The 21,366-nt window shown below is 39.1% G+C and overlaps 1 long non-coding RNA gene across 1 annotated transcript in view; it reads left to right on the plus strand.

The window, feature by feature from the left end:
• LOC135230261 (uncharacterized) overlaps positions 1-16,480 on the plus strand; it is a 133,037-nt gene extending 116,557 nt beyond the window's left edge. Inside the window, exon 3 of the long non-coding RNA XR_010320892.1 lies at positions 14,710-16,480. This is a non-coding gene — a long non-coding RNA (uncharacterized LOC135230261). The remainder of the gene's footprint in view (positions 1-14,709) is intronic.
• The last annotated feature ends 4,886 nt before the right edge of the window (positions 16,481-21,366 follow it).

Raw genomic sequence — 21,366 nt, forward strand, 5'->3', positions numbered from 1 at the left:
ATAAACACCCACGGAAGCAGCAGTCAAGAAATCAAACGACACACTGCATTGGACAAATCTGCTGCAAGAGACCTCTTTAAAGTGTTCAAAAGCACAGATGTCACCTTGAAAAGTAATGTGCGCCTGACTCAAGCCATGGTGTTTTCAGTCGCCTCATACGCACATGAAAGGTGGGCAATGAATAAGGAAGACTAAAGAAAAACTGAAGGCATTGAATTAAGGGGTTGGCAAAGAATATTGAATATACCACAGACTGCCAAAAGAATGAACAAATCTGTCATGAAAGAAGTACAGCCAGAATATTCCTGAGAAGCAAGAATGGCAAGGCTTCATCTCACATATTTTGGACATGTTGTCAGGAGAGATCAGTCCCTGGAGAAGCAGGTCATACTTGGTAACAAGTGGCCACAACAATTGGCTCAAACATAACAACGACTGTGAAGGTGACAATAGGTAGTTTAACATACAATTTGACCCATACGAATTAAAATTTAAACAATTATTTCATGCCTTTTTGTAGCGGTTTTAGAATATACAATTAAAATAAATGTAAATAATTATTAGAAAAAATCTCTGAACATAAAATTTAATTTTTTTAAGTCACTGCTCCATACCCCAAATCTAAATGGCTTGATATAAAGCACTGGTCTTTGTGATTCACAAAAAGCAGGTACCAATTCCTGAACAAGAACTGAAGTGACAGGAGAAACTCCTCATGCTGTTAGAGCCCTGAGTATGGGCCCTAATCCAATAATCTGTCCTCATTAATTCCTTTTCATTTCATCTCTGTGAAAGAGGGGAGGGAGAAGGTGAGAGAGGGTTACATGTGCCTATTCTGTTCTTTAGCATCTAGTTCACTGCCAGGAACAAGTATTCATAAGAGTCTACAAAACATTAAAGTACAAATAAGGAGGAAAACCTCCTAGTATATATATGTATTAGGTGGCACAAAGAGTTAAGTGCTCAGCTACTAACTGAAAGGTTGGCAGTTTAAATACACTCAGAGTTGCCTTGGAAGAAAGGCCTGGCAATCCAGCTCCAAATGGTCACAGCTATTGAAGACCGTATGGAGGGCAGTCCTACTCTGAAAACTCACGGGGTCGTCATGAGTGAAAATCTACACAATGGCAACTGGACTGGTAATCTATATATGGCATAAATGTTGGGAAAATTAGTTTCTGAACATATACACGGCATATAGAATACACTGTACATTTAGTATCATGTGCCAAAACCCACTGTCATCAAGTCGATTCTAACTCATACTGACCCCAAAGGACAGAGTAAAACTGCCACATAGGGTTTCCAAGGCTCTAAGTCTTCACTGAAGCAGACTGCCACATCTGTCTCCTACAGAGAGGCTGGTGGGTTTGAACCACTGACCTTTCAGTTAACAGCCAAGTTCTTTAACCACAGAGCCACTAGGGCTCACTGCTGTCATGTACTGTGATTACATAAGCAAATTCTGAAACAAACTGCCTGGGTTTAAATCCTAACTCAGTTTATCAGCTGGGTGATCTGGGCATGTTACTTTACCTCTCACTGCCTCAGTTTCCCATTTCTAAAATGGATCTTATGCAAAAGGTTGTTACGCAGGTTAAATAAAACACACAAGGCACTTAGAAAAAGGCCTTACACACAGAATGAACACAATAAATGTTAGTTTTCATAATTATTAAGGGAACACAAACAAACGGCTAGGTTGAAGGAACTTCCATTGAGAAAGAGTTGAGTTCCAAAATTCATGTGTAAAGTCATTTACATCAACTGTTAAAGTTGTATGTTTAGATTCAAGTGATTACTGAGGTATGTTATGATCTTGAACAGAGTTCTGGGGACTATACAGGAAGACTCTGCATGCCCTTCTCCTGCACATCCATTCCATCTCCCTTGGAGCCCAGACATCATGTTATCAATTAAACCCCTCCCATGCTGGTGGTGTACTGTTTAAGAGCTATGGCTGCTAACCAAAAGGTCATCAGTTCAAATCCACCAGGCGCCCCTTGGAAAGTCTATGGCACAGTTCTGCTCTGCCCTATTGGGCCGCTACGAGTTGGAATAGACTCAGTGGCAATGGGTTTTTAATGGGTATGAGTTAACTGTTCAGTGCTTAAAGACGTACCAAAAGCAACCACTAACACAAAAGTATAGTAAAAGTTCTTATTTTAGAATAGCAAAACCTTTTTCTAACACAGTGGTGAATTAGGGTGGGCTGTGGATCAAGAGGAGCCCTGGTGGCATAGTGGTTAAGAGCTCAGCTGCTAATCAAAAGGTCAGCAGTTCGAATCCACCAACTAGTCCTTGGAAACTCTATGGGGTAGTTCTACTCTATGCTATAGGGTCTCTGTGAGTTCAAATCAACTAGGGTCTCTACGGGTTGGAATCAACTTGATGGTGACAAGTTTGGTTTGGTGGGTGTCATGGATTGAATTATGACCCTAAAAAACGTGTGTCTCAACTTGGTTAGGCCATGATTCCCACTATTGTGTAGTTGACGTCCATTCTGTGATTGTAATTTTACTTTAAGAGGATTAGGGTGGGATTGTAACACCACCCTCACTCAGGCACGTTTCCCTGTGGTGTGACCTGCACCACCTTTTATCTCTCCAGACATAAAAGGAAAGGGAAGCAAGCGGAGAGTTGGGGGCCTCATACTATCAAGAAAGCAGCACCAGGAGCACAGCATGCCCTCTGGACCCAGGGTCCCTGCACCTGAGAAGCTCCTTGACCATGGGAAGGCTAAGGACAAGGACCTTCTTCCAGAGCCGAAAGAGAGAGAAAGCTTTCCTTTAGAGCTGATGCCTTGAATTTGGACTATTAGCCTACTTTAATGTGAGGTATTAAATTTCTCTCAGTTAAAGCCATCCACTCATGGTATTTCTGTTATGGCAGCATTAGATGATGAAGACAGTGGGTCAAGGTGGAAGGAGTGGATGAAGGACAAAAAAAGAAAAACGGACAACAAGAGAAATATAAGAATTCAGAGAACTGTGAAAATTTAATTCCTGAATATACTTTCTTTCTCCTCCCTATAACTGTAAGGACTTTTCTCATATACAGCATATATAAGTAAATCCTTGCAATATTTAAAACACTTAGATTTTTGTAAAACTCATTCTCTGAAAACTCATGGTGGCCCCATTAATTTGTGGCTTAAAAACAACTCAGAACTAAAAAGAAGCATAAATAAATAAATAAAGGCACTGCTGTCATTTGCGGGTGATGTTCTTTTCCTGCTATCCACAACCCACACACTCGGGAGTTAATTTTCCAGGGTCAGCATTCATAGACCATCCTCTTTCTATTACCACCACCCCACCACCCTTAATTATTTAGAAAAGGCAGGGCCAGTCAGTGTTCCAAACATCAAGTTTTCTCTCCAAAATGCCAACTCGCACTTGGGGAGCAGGCTACATTCTCAGCTATCAGCACTTCCACTAGCCCCTGCAGATAAGGAACATGTCTCCACTTAACTGTTCATCGTAATAATAATAAAAAAAAAAAATGTAAAAACCTGTTTCTTCAAACAAAACAAAACAGGCATTTCCCTATTACCCACCCACGCACTCTCCCACACCCAGTGCTCCCCCACCACACACACACTCAAATATTTCATACCAAGGGTATGTCCCAAGCACGGGGTCTGGCTCCGCTTTTCTTTTACAGCCCTTGGAGGCCTCTGGAGAAACCATACTTTTGGTTGGCAATTCCCTGAACCCTGCCTATTCAAGCTGGCACTTATTCAAAAAGGCAGGTGAGTCTTCAAGTCAGGTTTTTAAAAGGAATTTAAGAGGAATCAGGTGATATGCCTACTCACCCTCAAGTTTCTCAAAGGTAATAATTTCTTGAGATGTTTACAATGTCTCAACTATGGGTTAATTAAATCCCTTAGGATGGTGGGCATGGGAAAATCCTCCATCTCAATGCCCCCCATTTTGAAAAAAAATAGGAGAAATCTCCAAAATTACAAATTTGAATTTCTACATATTTGATTGAACTAAGGAGTAAGTTCCTCACGTGTGTTATTCTTGGTCTGAGCCCTGGTGGTGCAGTGGTTAAGAGCTCAGCTACTAACCAAAAGGTCTGCTGTTTGAATCCACCAGCCGCTCCTTAGAAACCCTGTGGGGTAGTTCTACTCCATCCTATAGGGTTGCTAAGAGTCAGAATCCACTGGATGGCAATTGGTTTGTTTGTTTTTCAATCTTTGGCTGAAAGGTGGACTTTGTTATCAATTTATTAAATCAACGGGTAATTTGCTGGATATTTCTCATACAGGAACTTATGATGTCTTCAAATCCAGCCAATCAGGTTTAGGGAGAGAGAAACTTCTCTACCTTAGCCTCCCTGCCACTCCCACACCTTTTTCATTGATTTCCATGCCCTGTTTAAGTAACATCACTCATCACTTCTCACTGTCTAGGTTATTTGAGCTAATTCAGGGCAGTCAATTCCACCTGAGCCCTAGGATACCCTCATTTACATACTCTGCCCTGTTGTTCCTTCACCAATGGCTGACCTCACATCTCCCCTTGAATGTCTACTAGGCATCTCAGACTTAATGTGGTTCAAATAAAATTCTTGCTCCAAGTGTCTTATTTACCTCCCAGTCTTCCTTATCTAAGCAAATGTTCTCACTATCCTCTGGGTTGTTCAGGACAAAAACCTAGGAATCATCCTTGATTTCTCTCCTTTATTCAAATCTTGCATCCAATCCATTGACACATATTCTGGACTCTTGGCTCTACCTTAAAATAAATCCTGACTCTATCCACTTCTCACTACCTCCACCTTACAGCCACCATCATCTCTTGGTTAAAACTGGACTCCATGCCACTGATCTTCCCTCTTACAGTCTACATAACAGCATCATTTCAGCGGCTTCTCATGGCGATTAGGAAAAATTCCCAAATGCTTCCCATGGTCTTTCATGATGCGGGGCTTGCCCACCATACTAACAGTCCTCCCTCGGTTCACTCCACACTCGCCATGACTTATTTCCTGAGCTTCCTCAAACATGCCAAAACACTTGGTTATTTAAGGGCCTCAGAAACAACTCTTTCCTTTATTGGCAATATCCTCCCTCCAGAACTTCATACAGCTATTCTCTCCTTGGATATAGGTCAGTTATCTTCTCAAATATCCTGCTCCCATAAGCCTTTACTGACTATTAATCTAAAACAGCTCACCCTACTCATTCCCTCACATGCAACTCTGTCTTATTTTCAAAATATTTAGCTCTCCTTGACATTTTTTGTTAATTATTACCTGTAAATTTATTTTTTCTGGTGGAGAATGTATGCAGCAAAACATACACCAACTCAACAGTTTCTACCTGTACAATTTAATGACATCGGTTACATTCAAGTTGTGCAACCATTCTTGTCCTCCTTTTCTCAGTTGTTCCTCCATCATTAACATAAACCCACTGCTCCTTAAGGTTCCTATCTAATCTTTTCAGTAGCTGTTGTCAATCTGATGCCATGTAGACAGTTCTTAAAAGAGCATATGCTCAAGGTAGACCACTTTTATTAGTTAAGTAAGCTAATGTTCTGGAGCCCTCGTGGCACAGCGGTTAAGTGATACGGTAGCCAAGCAAAAGAAGAGCAGTTTGAATCCACCACCTGCACCTTGGAAACCCTATGCGGCAGTGCTATTCTGTCCTACAGGGTCTCTGAGTCAGAATCAACTCAACAGCAACAGTTGGGTTTTTTCTTTTTTATACTTCGGTTTTAAGATAATTCAAGGGAATGCTTTTGGTGTAACGTTTAAAGATTATCTCACGGCAATAGTTTCAGGAGTTCATTCACCCTCAATGGCTCCAAAAAGTCTAGGGTTCATGAGAATTTGAAATTCTATTCTGCATTTTCCCCCTTTTGATCAGGGCTTTGCTATGGACTCTTTGATCAAAATGTTCAGCGACAGGAGCCGGGAACCTTCTGGTTCTTCTGGTCTCGTGGCATGCTAGATGTTCTTTTAAAAAACATGAGTGGATGCTGAAGGTTATCAAATACTTATTTTATTACACCTATTAATATAATCACATTTATTTTTCCTGTACCTATGGCAAATTGTACTGATTCATTTTTGAATGTTAAACTAACCTTGAATTCTTGGGATAGACCCAACTTGGTCATAATATAATCTTCTTTACAGTATTGCTGGATTTGTTTTGCCTATTTATTTTCATATTTTACATCTATGTTCATCAGTGACATTGGCCTGTAATTTTCCCATCTTGTGCTGCTCTTGTCAGGTTTTGGTATCAATATTCATTCTACAAGCTTTATAAAATGAGTTTGGGTATATATTTCCTTTTATATTGAAGAATTTGTGAAATATTTCTTGAATATTTGGCAGAATTTGCAGGAAAAGCCATCTGACATGAAGTTTCCTTTTTGAGAATAGTTTGAGCTCTAATTCAATTCTATTAACAGTTGTGGAATTACTTTTGCTTCCTGTTTCTTCCTGAATCATTGTTATTAACTTACATGGTAGGATACGTTTGCCTACTTTACCTAAATTTGCAAATTTATTGGCTAATATGGTTCATAACATTCTCACATTATCTTTATGTTCTGCAAGATCTGTAGTCATTTTCTTTCTAATTCCTGATATTCGTTGTTTATACCTTCATTCTTTTTCACTTCATCAGTCTTGCCTAAAGTTTGTCAATTTTACTAGCATTTTCTAAGAATCAACTTTAGTCTTTGTTGATCGTCCGTTGCATGTATTCAATCATTAATAGAAACAAAAATTCCTATGTTTGTTTCTGGTTTTTACCCAACATTTTGAATGGATGTTTAACTCACTTATTTTTCAAGATTTGTTCTTTCCAATTATATTTTTAAGGCTATAAGTTTCCTGTATTATATTGTCTGTACTGCACAAATTTTTACGTGCACTATGTTCATAATTGTTCACTTCAAAAGGTATTCTAATTTTCATCATGATGTCTTCTTGATTCATACTATTTTAAAATATCCAAGGACATGGAGATTTTGTATTTTCTCTTTCTAAGATGGTTTTTATTTTAATTATGGTGTACTTACATAGTATCCTCTATATTATTGCAGACTCTTGAAATTTGTTGAGACTTGCTTTATAACACAGTATATAGTCCGTTTTTATAAACACTATGTATTTTGTGCATGAGATGAATGTATATTCTTTAGTGGTTAGATAATGCACACACATACACATATATCAATTTGGTATTTTTATACATGTTAAATCTTCTGTATCGTTGATAATTTATGGACTTCTATGTTTCTGAGGGGTGTGTTAAAAATCTATTACGAAGCATGATGTCAAAAGGAGCCCCAGTAGTGCAGTGGTTAAGCACTCAGCTGTTAAACCTTTTGATTTGATCCACCAACTACTCCATAGGAGAAAGATATGACCGTTTCCTGTCATAAAGATTACAGCCTTAGAAACCCTTTGGAGAAGTTCTACTCCATCTTATAGTCACTATGAGTCAGAATTGACTCAACAGCACACAAGAGAAAATGTATGATGTGATGGAAACTGAGGAGTACGAAGCTCAAAGAATTGGTCCTAACTCCAGGGTCAAAGGATGAAGGACAGAGAAAACAGCAGAGACGTCCAAAAGCTTGGAAAAAAGGAGGCTGAGAGGACAATGGTTGGTGGTTTAAGGGCTTTGAAGGGCTACCACATATACTGAGGAATCTGGAGTGCAATGTTCTTGCCTAAGGATGAAGACATGCTCATAAAGATCCTGACAAAGCTTTAGGCTTGCACCTCTGGTTGATCTTTGGGCTCCATGGGGGCAGGAAGTGAAGGCTAAGGCAGAGTTTTAGGCACTCTTGCTTAGCATTGAAAGAACGCCCCAGTTCAGAGCCAATCTGCAAAGACTGGGATAATGTTCCTTTTCCTTTTTGGCTACAAGCATTTAAAGAAAGCACTGTCAGGTCAAGAACTGACTGCTGAGATAACAGAACAGAACTTCAGTGTCCACACATGAGAAGACATACAATCTTTGCAGAAATAGTTTGGAAACATCACTAAGCAAATGGATGACTGGCCCTCAACAATTAAAAAAAAAAAAAAGCAAACCCTAACGCCTGGAGGGAATCTGATTTCCAGAGTTTTACATTATAATATTTAAGATATCCAGTTTTCAACACACTATTTTAAGTCATAAAAAGAAAAAGAAAAGGATGGTTCATTTGTTAAGAAGAAAGAAAGAAGAGAAATGAACAGAAAGCATCCCTAAGGAAACACAGATATTGGGATTACTAGACAAAGATTTTAAAACAATTGTCTTAAGTTTCCTGAAAGAGCTAAAGAAACCACAGACAAAAAAAAAAAGGAAACCAAGAAAAGAATGTATGAACAAGTAGAAAATATTAATAAAGAAATATTATCAAAAGAACCAAATAGAAATTATAGAGCTGAAAAGTAGAATAGCTGAAATAAAAATTTCATTAGAGGAGCTCAACAGCAGATTTGAGCAAGAAAGCAGGAAAATGTAAACTTGAAAAAGCACAACTGAAATTGTTCTAACTGAGGAGCATAAAGGAAAAAGAATGAAGAAAATGAACAGAGCCTAAGGGACCTGCGGGACAACATCAAGCATACCAATATACTCATCAAGGGAGTTCCAGAAAGGAAAGAAAGATGAAAGGACAGAAAGAATATTTGAAAATGTAATGACTGGAAGTTTCCCAAATGTCATCTAGATATCCAAGAAGCTCAATAAACTCAATGGACAATAAATACATAGATATCCACAGAGAGATATAATCAAAATGTCAAAAGACGAACACAGAAACTTGAAAGTGGCAAGAGATAAGTGACTCCTAATGTACAAACAAGAGAGTCTCAACAAGTTTAACTGGTGATTTTTCATCAGAAACCATTGAGATGAGAAAATAGTGGGATGATGTATTTAAGATACTGGAAAAAAAATACAGAAACAAAAGTATGAACCAAGATGTCAATATCTAGCAAAACTATCTTTCAAAAATGAAGGCGAAATTAAGACATGCCCAGATACACAAAACCTGAGGGAGTGTGTTAGTAGCAGAACTGCCTTATGAGAAATGCTACAGGGAATCATTCTGGCTGGCACGGAAGGACACTAGACAGTAACTTGAAGCCATAAAAAGAAACAAAGACTCCGTAAAGGTAACTGCTTAGATAAAACAAAGTCAGTAATATTTTTATATCACGCCTCTTTTTTTTCATATATGATTTAAAGCACGAATGCATAAAAATACTTACACATCTCTCTTAATGGACACACAATGTATAAAGATGCAATTTTTGTACCAGCAACGTAAGTAGGGGAGGTAACTGAGCTGAATAAAAGCAGAATTTTGTATACTGTTGAAGCTAAATTTGTATTAATTAAAAGAAGATTGTTATAAATATAAGATATCAATTGTAATCCTCATGGTCACCACTAAGAAGTTAAAAAATATAAGGAAAGGAAATAAGGAGAGGATCAAAATTGTACACGTGAAAAAAATCAGTCAAACACAAACGTGGACAGTAGTGAAGAAAATGAGCAACAAAATACATATATGACCTACTACAAAGTAGAAGATATAAGTCCTTCCTTATCATTAATCGCTTTAAATATAAATAGATTAAATTCACAATTGGGATCATTAAAGTTGTGTGTCAACTTTGTTGGACCATGATTCTCAGTGCTTTGGCAGTTATGATGCAGTTTAGCAGTCGTATAATGATGCAATCATTTCCGTACCTCCATGATGGGATCTGCTGTGAGTAGCCAATCAGATGTAAGGGAGTTTCCTCGGGGGTGTGGACTGCATCCAATATAAGTGGCCTTTCTGGCAAGGCTCTTGAGCTTTTGTTCACTCTGAATCCTGCAGCTGGCTCCTCTTCATCTGACCTCAAGTTTTTGGGACTTGAACCTTCAGCTTACCTTCCAACTTTGGGATTCACCAGCCTCTGCAGTCTGTGAGCCACGGCCTGCCAGCTTACCTGCCGATGTTGAGATTTGTCACCCTTTGCAGCCTGTGAGGCACAGACCTGTTGTATGACCTGCAGATCTTGAGTTCTGCAGTCCCTGCATCTATGTGAGTCAGGAGAAGCCACAAGCCTGATCCATGGACTTGAGACTTACCAGGCTCTACAGCCTCGTGAGCCATTTCCTTGATATAAATCTATCTCTCTCTCCCTCTCCCTATCTATCCATCCATCCATCCATCCATCCATCCATCCATCCATCCATCCATCCATCTATCTATCTATCTATCTATACACCTCACTGGTTTTGCTTCTCTAGAGAACCCAGCCTAAGATACCAATTAAAAGACAAACATTGGCAGAATGAATAAAAAAATCATTCAATTGCTATCAAGCTGATCTGACTCATGGTGACCCCTCCCCCCATATGTGTCAGAGTAGTACTGACACACAAGTGTGTCAGTTCAATGGCTAATTTTTCAAAAGTAGACCGCCAAGCCTTTCTTCCGAAGTGACTCTGGGTGGACTCAAACCTCCAGCATTTTGGTTAGCAGCTGAATGCATTAACCGTTTGCACCTCCCAAGGACTACAACATATATCTATGTTTATTTCTGTATTACTTGTCTTTATACTATACATACACACATACACACACACACAGACATCCATGAGTGGCTCATACAGATGCTTTGGACTTCAACTAGTAGGGCTCTATTAATTATTGATAGAAAAGTACTGATATCAATTGCAAATGCTTATTTGTCCATTTCCCCTTTCAGATTTATTAATGTCTGTATTTTGGAGCCCTGGTGTTAAATACATACACATTTACGATTGTTGTATCTTTTTGGAGAATTGAACCTTTATTATGTTATGTCCCTACTTATTCCTAATTTATACTCCTTTTCCTGAAGTATAATTTGTCTGATATTAATATAGCTACTGCAGTAGAACTGGATAATTTTCAACCATTTCAAGAGGTAGCATAAGATCAAGAACTGATGGTATAAAAGGAAGAAATCGAAGCTGCATTGAAGGCATTGGTGAAAAAACTATCCACTCTCCACCATCTTCACTAACTCTGACACCAACTGTCCCTCACACAGCACTCCCTACTTCTCTGCTGGGTTCAGTAATTCATTGCAACGGCCACACAGAGCTCATAATCCATATTCATGATTATGGGGTTTATTAGGGAAGTAACAAGTATAACTCAGGCTCAAAGACACTCAGAATACAGTTCTTCTATCAGGACAGCCTCTTCCCTCCTGTGCTCATAGGCGTGCCTCTGCCTGGCCTTGGGCCTCTCTCCAAAGGCACTCAGCTTTCCTTCTCCATGGGCCATCATCTCCTATAGCCGGGTCCCTGTTGCTTGGTCTCTCCTGCCATGGCATCTTACCGTCTTCAGGGTTACAGTTTCCTCTCTCTATCTCAGTCTCCTGCTTCTAGGAGCTTCTCAGTGCAGGGATCTCAGGTCCATAATATATGCTCAGCTCCTGGCTGTTCTTCCTTGATGGGAGTTGAATCCTCCTCTTTGCTCTGGAACTGGTGCTCTTTGAAGGGAAAACTAAACAATCCCCTTGGTGAGCCACAATTATCCTATCACACAGTCCTGCCCAAGCACCGGGGTGAATGTTATAAGACCATGGCTAGAAAGGCCACACAAAGTAAACAATCACATCACAGTACCTTGGACTCATTTTTCAAGTGAAGTATCAAAAATCCGATACGAACAGATTGGTAAAGAACATAATCAACACCAAGAACATTTTCATAATTATGTTTTCTGTATTTGGAAGAAATCTATAGCACTATTCTTATTTTGCCCATTCACAGGAATCACAGAGATTAGTGGTAGATATCGCAGTACCAGAAAACTCCCTGGTGAAACAGTCTGTGAGCAGTCTTACAAACACGGATATTCCACCAGAGTCAAAAGAATGACGTTACATTAATCATCAAAGAGAACATTTCAAGATCTAGCCTGAAGTACAATGTTGTCACTGATAGGCTAATATCCATACACTTACAAGGAAGACCAGTTTATATGACTATTCAAATTTATGCACCAACCACTAATGCCAAAGACAAAGAAATTGAAGATTTTAAACAACTTCTGCAGCCTGAGATTGATCAAACATGCAATCAAGATGCATTGATAATTACTGGTCATTAGAATGTTAAAGTTGGAAACGAGGAAAAGTAGTTGGAAAACACAGCATTGCTCATAGAAATGATGCCAGAAATCTCATGAAAGAAGTTTGCAAGACCAGTGACTCATCCACTGCAAATATTTTTTTTCACCAACATAAACGGCAGCTATACACGTGGACTTTACCAGATGGAATACACAGGAATCAAACTGACTACATCTGTGGAAAGAGAAGATGGGAAAACTCATATCATCAGTCAGAACAAGGCCAGGGATCGATTGTGAAACAGACTGTCAATTGCTCATATGGGAGTTCAAGTTGAAACTGAAGAAAAGTAGAATAAGTCAAAAAGGGCCAAAGTACGACCTTGAGTACATCTCACCTGTATTTAGAGACCACCTCAAGAATACATTTTACATGTTAAACACTAACGACTGAAGACCAGGTGAGTTGTGGAATGACATCAAGGACATCACACATGAAGAAAGCAAGAGGTCCTTTAAAAGACAGGAAAGAAAGAAAAGACCAAAACGGATGTCAGAAGAGACTCTGAACCTTGCTCTTGAATGTCGGGTAGCTAAAGTGAAAGGAAGAAATGACGAAGTAATAGAGCTGGAAGAAGATTTCAAAGGGTGGCTTGAGAAGAAAAAGTATTATAACGACATGTGTAAAGATCTGGAGATGGATAACCAAAACGGAAGAACACACTCAGCATTTCTCAAGCTGAAAGAACTGAAGAAAAAATTCAACCCTTGAGTTGCAATACTGAAGGATTCTACGGGTATAATATTAAATGACGCAGGAAGCATCAAAAGAAGATGAAAGTAATACCCACAGTCACTATACCAAAAAGAATTGGTCGACCTTCAACCATTTCAGGAAGTACCGTATGATCAGAAACCGATGGTACTGAAGGAAGAAGTCCATGCTGCACTGAAGGAATTGGTGAGAAAAAAAAGCCTCCGAGAATTGACGGAATACCAACTGAGATGTTTCACCAAATGGATGCAGCACTGGAATCGCTCACTTGTCTAATCCCAAGAAATTTGGAATACAGCTACCTGGCCTACGAACTGGCAAGGATCCATATTTACGCCTATTCCTATGAAAGGTGATCCAACCAAATGTGGAAATTATCAAACAATATCATTAATATCACATGCAAGTAATATTCTGCTAAAAATCATTCAAAAGCAGCTGCAGCAGTACATTGACAGGGAACTGTCAGAAATTTAAGCAGGATTCAGAAGAGGACATGGAACGAGGGATATCACAGCTGATGTCATATCGATTCTGGCTGAAAGCAGAGAATACCAGAAAGATGTTTACCTGTGTTTTATTGACTATGCAAAGGCATTTGACTGCTTGGGTCATAACAAATTATGGATAACATCGCGAAGAGTGGGAATTCCAGAACACTTAATTGTGCTGATGAGGAACCTGATCAAGAGGTAGACGTTCAAACAGAAAAAAGTGATACTGCGTGGTTTAAAGTCAGGAAAGGTGTGTGTCAGGGTTGTATCCTTTCACGATACTTATTTAATCTGCAAATAATCTGAGAAGCTAGACTATACGAAGAACACGACATCAGGATTGGAGGAAGACTCATTAACAACCCGCATTTTACAGATGACACAACCCTGCTTGCTAAAAGATAAGAGGGCTTGAAGCACTTTCTGATGAAGATCAAAGACCGCGGCCTTCAGTATAGATTGTACCTCAACATGAAGAAAACAAAAATCCTCACAACTGGGCCAATGAGCAACATCATGATAAATGGAGAAAAGATTGAGGTTGTCAAGGATTTCATTTTATTTGGATCCACAATCAACACCCATGGAAACAGCAATTAAGAAATCAAAAGATGCACTGCATTAGGCAAATCGGCGGCAAAAGACCTCTAAAGTGTTGAAAAGCAAAGACATCACCTTGAAAACGAAGATGCAACTGATCCAAGCCACAGTGTTTTCAGTGGCCTCGTATGTGTGGGAAAGCTGGCTGATGAATAAGGAAGACCGTAGAAGAATTGATGCCTTTTAATTGTCGTGTTGGTGAAGAATTCTGAATATACCATGAACTGCCAAAAGCACAAAAAAATCTATCTTGAAAGAAATATGTACCCGAATGTACCCTAGCCTAGAAGCAAAGATGGCTAGACTACATCCTACATACTTTGGACCTGTTTTCAGGAGGAATTAGTCCATGGAGAAGGATATCATGTACTATTTCTTTGGACTATCTAAGACCTGAAGAACAAAATCTCATGGTCCAAATTAACGTTTTTACTTACTAATTTTCAAATGTAGCCCTGGTGGAACAGTGGTTAAGAGCTTGGCTGAAACTAAAAGGTTTCAACCAGCCTCTCCTTAGAAGCCCTGCTGTGCAGTTCTATTCTGCCCAATAGGGTCACTGTTAGTTAAAATTTAATCCACAGCAATGAGTTATTTAATTTTCAAATATAAATTTTTTGTGTTAATGTCTAAATTCTAAAGTAAATTTTATTTTATAAACTACCTGTTTTATAAATTTATTTTCTATTATTCAAATTTATTGTTATGGTAGAATCAAACTTAAAAAGTGACATAATTTTATATCCAGGCAAAATGAAATGCCAATAACTAAGTGGAGTGCAAAAATGGAAGCCTGCAGAAGATAAAATGATTTGTGAATCCCTAAAGACAATTCCAAAATTCCTTTTTAGAATGTAATAAATCAGAACAGACTTCTTCCACTAAAGGTACATGCTTAATGGGTGGGAATCATCCTACTAGTACCACTAGTGCTGAAATTAACGATGGCAATACAAATAAGAGAATTTGTTCCAAATTCTGCATCCATTTCTTGCTGTAGTAAAAAAAAAAAAATTAGTAATGATCTAGAAAGTGAAACTAAGAATATTAAATTGTCACATCTGCAGACCCCATAAATAACAAAAATGCAGATCCTGCCTTGTGGAATAATTTTCTTCCAACGAAGTAAATTACTGGATCAAAAGAGGCCCAAGTGATTGTCAACATCACAGTTGTCCACTTGTAAATTTGTGTTGAAAATTCCTGGACGGTAAACAAAGTTCTGTAGCCAGAATTTCTTCTAGAGTGCAAAGTTAATGATGAAAATTATAAGAGGGAGTGGCTACTGCAATCTCCATCAGTCAGCTCTGTGTATTGTTTTGTTTGCAAACCTAGTAACCAAACAAACAAACCCGTCATCCTCATTTAATTCTTGAATTGTTACAGATGAATTTAGCAATTGGTGCAAATTGAATAGGATCGGTAAACATGAAAATAGTTCAATTCACAAAGATTATGTTATCATATTTAAACCAAACACACTGTTCTGGCTTAATTTATGAAGTGGAATCACAAATTAATAAACATCAGTATTGAAAGGCCATTTTGTAATGTGTCATTGTTGTCATAACAATCACCGAATGGGGACTATCTTCGTGAAAAAGAAATGAAGTCTTTGGGTCCCCACGAAATGGAAAATTTTAAAGTTGACTTCAACTTGTTGCTCATTTGATCTATTTTTAGCAAGTCACATCTCAAAACACGGTAACACAGGAAAGGGCAATCCATCCTATAATTCTAAAATAATGTGTAAAAAATTTATAATTTTGATAAGTGATGAAATTCAATCAACTATTTTCAGTGAAATAAGTATAGCTCGATATTTCATTTTGTCTGTGGATTCCACTTCTGAGCCTTCTCATACAGGCCAGCTAAGGATTGTTTAAAGATCCGTATCTCCAACAGATAGAAAACCTGTGTGGTGATTTATCACATTTACTAGCTTAAAAAATCTAAAAAATCATACTGGTAAAGACATTGCAAAGCAAGTGTTTCACTAATTATGTGAAGTTTGCAAAATTGATTTTTCTAAGTGCAGAGACCAATCCTATGACAATGCTGCCATTACGTCACTGCATTATAAAGGCATGCGACAGAAAATTCTGGAATGAAATTAATATGCCATTTTCATACCAAGGTGCTGCACATTCACTTAATTTTGTAGGATGTATCACAATAGATTTTTTTTGTCCAAAACCAATTGATGTTTTTTCGAATATTCAGTTACTTTACAAATTTTTTGCCACCTCTACTCACTGATGAGCTGTTCTTAAAACATATTCAGGCAATGACTGAACATTAAAATGTCATGCTATAGCAACAAGTACAATTCTAGGTGCCACACAGAATATTGCTGAAGACCAGATACAGAAAGGAAACACCAAAACAGAAGCTAAAATCATCGCTGCCTTAGTCATCTAGTGCTGCCACAACAGATACCGTAAGTGGATGGCTTTAACAAAGAGAAATTTATTTTCTCACAGTCTAGTAGGTTACAAGTCCAAATTCAGGACGTCAGCTCCAGGGGAAGGCTTTCTCTTTCTGTTGATTCTGGAAGAAGGTCCTTGTCCTCCATCTTCCCATGGTCAAGGAGCTTCTCAGGCGCAGGGACCCCGGGTCCAAAGGACATGTTCTGCTCTTGGTAGTATGAGGTCCCCAACTCTCTATCCTTTCATCTCCTGAGAGATAAAAGGTGGTGCAAGCCACACCCTAGGGAAACTCCCTGTATCTCGGATCAGGGAGGTGTTAAAATCCCACCCTAATCCTCTCAACATAAAATTACCATCACAAAATGGAGGACAACCTCACATGGCCTATCCAAGTTGATACACACATTTTGGGGGGACATAATTCAATCCATGACATTCTACCCTTTGGCCCCCCCCAAATCACATTCTTGCAAATGGAAAACATATTCGTCCCATCACAAACCAAAACCAAACCCACTGCCATCCAGTCGATTCTGACTCATAGCGACCCTATAGGACTGAGTAGAACTTCCCCATAGAGCTTCCAAGGAGCACCTGGCAGATTCGAACTGCCAACCTTTCGGTTAGCAGCCGTAGCACTTAACCACTATGCCACCAGGGTTTCCTCATCCCATCATAGCATAGAAAAAAGTCTTAAATCAAGTCCAAGTCCAAAATTCAAAAATCCCTCTTCATCTGTGAAATCTAGGACACAAGTTATCTGCTTCCAAAGGTACAATGGCATAAAAGGCACAAGCTAGACATTTCCATTACAAACTGAAGAAACTTGAGGGAAAGAAGGCATAACATGCACCAAGCGAGTCAGGAGAACACATCGCGTTAGCCCTCAAAGACATTGCAAACCAAGTGTTTCACTAATTAGGTGAAGTTTGCAAAATTGATTTTTCGAAGTGCAGAGACCAATCCTATGACAATGCTGGGAAATGTCACTGCATTATAAAGGCATGCAACAGAAAATTCTGGAATGTAATGAATATGCCATTTTCATACCAAGGTGCTGCATATTCACTTAATTTTGTAGGATGTATCACAATGGATTTTTGTCAAAAAAAAAGATTTTTTTCTTCTATTCAGATATTTTACAAATTTTTTGCCATCTCTATTCACCGATGAGCTGTTCATAGGCAATGATCAGCATTAAAATGTCTTTTTAATACCCACTGGGAAGCACATGCTAGAGCAACGAGCTCAATCCTGGACTCACACACTCAGATTCTAGGTGCCATAGAGAATATTGCTGAAGACCAGTCACAAAAAGGAGATACCAGAACAGAAGCTTAAAACGTCGCCAACAAAATGGAAACACAGCCCATATATTTATGTTTGTTATGTATAATAATATATTCCATCATTTTCATTTGACGAGTCAATTCTCCAAGATTCAGAAGTAAATTTATAGACATGCATAGATCTCTACCAGCTATTAACAAGATATTTACATAAGAGAATATTTTGAAAACACAATAAAACAAATACTGCCAAATACTGATTATCAAGCAGTTTATTGTTGCAGAAGCATTAAAAGAAACAAGTAAATGACAGAAATGCTCCAGAAGTACTGAGGGCCAGAGATCAATTTCACATAACCACCATCATTGACACACTTGAACCTTCCATGAAATGAAGGGTGATGATGTATGAAGTTCTTTCTGATATTTTTTCCCTTCTTAATGTGAATATAACTGATGAAGAATTCCTGAAGGTACCCAATAAATTAGCACAGGCTTATCCTGATGAGGAAACCCTGGTGGCACAGTGGGTAAGTGCTACGACTGCTAACCAAGAGGACGGCAGTTCAAATCCACCAGGCGCTCCTTGGAAACTCTATCGGGCAGTTCTACTCTGTCCTATAGGGGCGGGATGAGTCAGATTCGACTCGACGGCAGTGGGTTTGGTTTTTATCCTGATGACTTAAGATAAACCTTTATGGAGAAGTGCTACAATTTCATTCTTATGTTAGAATTAAGTTTAGAGATTCAAGACAAATTTTACTCATATAGGCGTGTAAACCAAAAAACCAAACCCACTACTGGTGAATTGATTTCAACACATAGCAACGCTATAGGACAGAGTAGAATTGCCCCCATAGGGTTTCCATGGAGCAGCTAATGTATTCGAACTGCCAAGCTTTTGGTTAGCAGCTGAGTTCTTAACCACTGCACCACCAATGCTCCAAATATACTCTGGCCCAGTAGTTCAAATGCAACAGCCGCTCCTTGAAAACCCTATGAGGCAGTTCTACTCTGACCTATAGGGTCATTATGCATCAGAATCGACTCCAACTCAACGGGTTTGTTCTGCCTACTGCCTCATCCCTATTTCATTTTCTCAGAGATAAGTTTCTCTGATAGGGTCAGATTCAGGAATGTGATGAAAAATGTCTCTTGTAGGAGGTGGGGCCAAGATGGCAGAGTAGTCAGATGCTTTGTGTAGCCCCTCTTATAACAAAGACCCGGAGAAGTAAATCGATTATATGTGACAATCTAGGAGCCCTGATCATCAAAGGTGAAGTTACAGAATTGGACTTAGTGGCAGGGGGAAGGGGACATGGTTCAGAAGCAGTGAGAGGTTGACAGACCGGACCCGGCAGAAACCAGTACCCTGCAGGCCGGATTGGATGGCACGTGCGGTGAGGCAAGCAGTGACGCTCAGGACATGTTTTTCACATCAGAAGAGACCGAGTGGTGGAAAGTCTACACAAGCCTCCATAAGCAGTGAAAAGCAGTGCTAAGTTGGCAAAAGATAAGTACATGCATTTAAAATGCCACACAAATCAAAAATCATCCCCTTTGGGAAGAACATCTCTCCCATTTACCTGCTTCCTCCCTCTCTGTTTTTAGTCTTGGACCAGCTTCAGCTATTTCTGGGTCCCCTGGGCCAGAAGTAGGAACTATCACATGCCCTGGAGCAGGAACAAACAACAAAAAATAATCTGCCAGCTTCCCTAAGCCAGGAACTCTGGGAAGGCACAGACATAAGGGGTCCAAGGACTCTGAATGCCTTTCACCCTCGCATAGACCTGTGTGGGCCCATTTCAACAGCATAGGCCCTTGTTAGCACACTACGACAGGGTATATACCTGAAGCCTATTTTCAACTCTATCAGCTATAAAGTAGAGTGGCAGATTTGTGATATTTGACAATGTTCTGCCAATTAAGCAGGGTCCTCACCTACCCACATCAGTGACCTGAGGGTTGGTGGCTCCATCCATGCCACCTAGCCACCCAATTCAGGAGTCCAGGAATAAGTGGTGAATCCCAGTCCTTACAACCAACAGCATTGGGTGCCCATGGTCTGGCTGCAAAACCCACCCACCTATGTGCTCTAGGGAACAGGGACATGCTTTCCTCCCAGACACTCAAGGGCAGTCATTCCCCCCACAGTAGCCAGACACCTGTACCTACACCAATCAACCCTGTCTATGTAGGACTGTAGGTGAGAGCCCACACCACACACTTGGTGACCAACCACCTGGACACCTGAGCTGAATGCATACAAGAAAAGTAAAATGGCTCCTAGGCTCACATACCTAGTAACAGCTCTGATCACCTGGTGACAGGATGGAAGAGCTTCAAAGGTGCCAATAATCAAACTAGCTCACCCAAGCAGCCTATTTGGGCATATCAAAATAAAACAAGACGCTAGGACACAGTACACCAAAAAAAAAAAAAAAAAAAAAAAAACCCAGTGCCGTCAAGTAGATTCCGACTCAGTAAGCAAGCATAAAATAAATGAATATAATAACTCATTGATGGCTCAGAGACAAGTGTAAATATCAAATAACATAAAGAGGCAGACCATGATGGATTCAGGAAGCTCCCAAAACAACAAATCAAGAAATCTTCCAAATGAAGAGAAATTCCAGGAATTACCAGAGGTAGAATTTAAAAGATTAATACACTGAGCTCTTCAAAAGATCTAGGAGGAGATCAGGCAAAACGAAGAACAAGCCAAGGAACACACAGATAAAACAAAAGAGGAACTTAAGAAGGTTATATAAGAGTATAAAGACAAATGTAACAGGCTGCAAGAATCCATAGAAAGATAGCAAGCAAATCCAAAAGAGTAACAATAAAATTTCAGAATTAGACAACTCAATAGAAAATGAGAGGAGCAGAATTGAGGCATTGGAAGTCAGAATTAGTGAGATTGAAGATAAAGTACTCGACACCAACTCATTTGAGGAAAAATCAGATAAAATAATTTTTTTAAATTGAAGAAACTCTAAGAATTATGCGGGACTCTATCAAGAGTGATTGGAACACCAGAATCAGGGCGGGGGGTGGAGGGATAACAGAAAACACAGGGAGAATTGTTGAAGACTTCTTGGCTAAAAACTTCACTGATCTTGTGAAAGATAAGAAGATATCTACCCAAGATGCTTACTGAACCCCACGCAAGGTAGATGCCAAGATAAAGTCACCAGGACATATTATAATTTTGCTTGCCAAAACCAAATATAAAGAGAGAATTTTAAGAGTAGCTAGGGATAAACAAAAAGTCACCTATAAAGAAGGGTCAGTAAGACTAAGCTCGGACTACTCAGCAGAAACCATGCAGGCAAGAAGGACATATACGAAGCCCTGAAGAAAAAAAAAAAAAATTGCGAGCCAAGAATTATATATCCAGCAAAACTGTCTCTCAAATATGATGGTGAAATTAGGACATTTCCAGATAAGCAAGTTTAGGGAATTTTTAAAAACCTAACCAATATGACAAGAAATAATAAAGGGAGTTCTCCAGTTAGAAAAGCAATAATATCAGGTAACAACCCAAGGCTAGAACACGAGACAGAACAACCAGATACCAACCCACGTAGGGACGTCACAAATAAATGAAAGCTAACACACTGAAAATATAGAAACAGAGACATCGATCTATAAAAGATGACAACATTAAGACAAAAAAGAGGGACT

This window comes from Loxodonta africana, unplaced genomic scaffold, assembly GCF_030014295.1.
Source record: "Loxodonta africana isolate mLoxAfr1 unplaced genomic scaffold, mLoxAfr1.hap2 scaffold_91, whole genome shotgun sequence".
In the NCBI taxonomy this organism is placed as follows: Eukaryota; Metazoa; Chordata; class Mammalia; order Proboscidea; family Elephantidae; genus Loxodonta; species Loxodonta africana.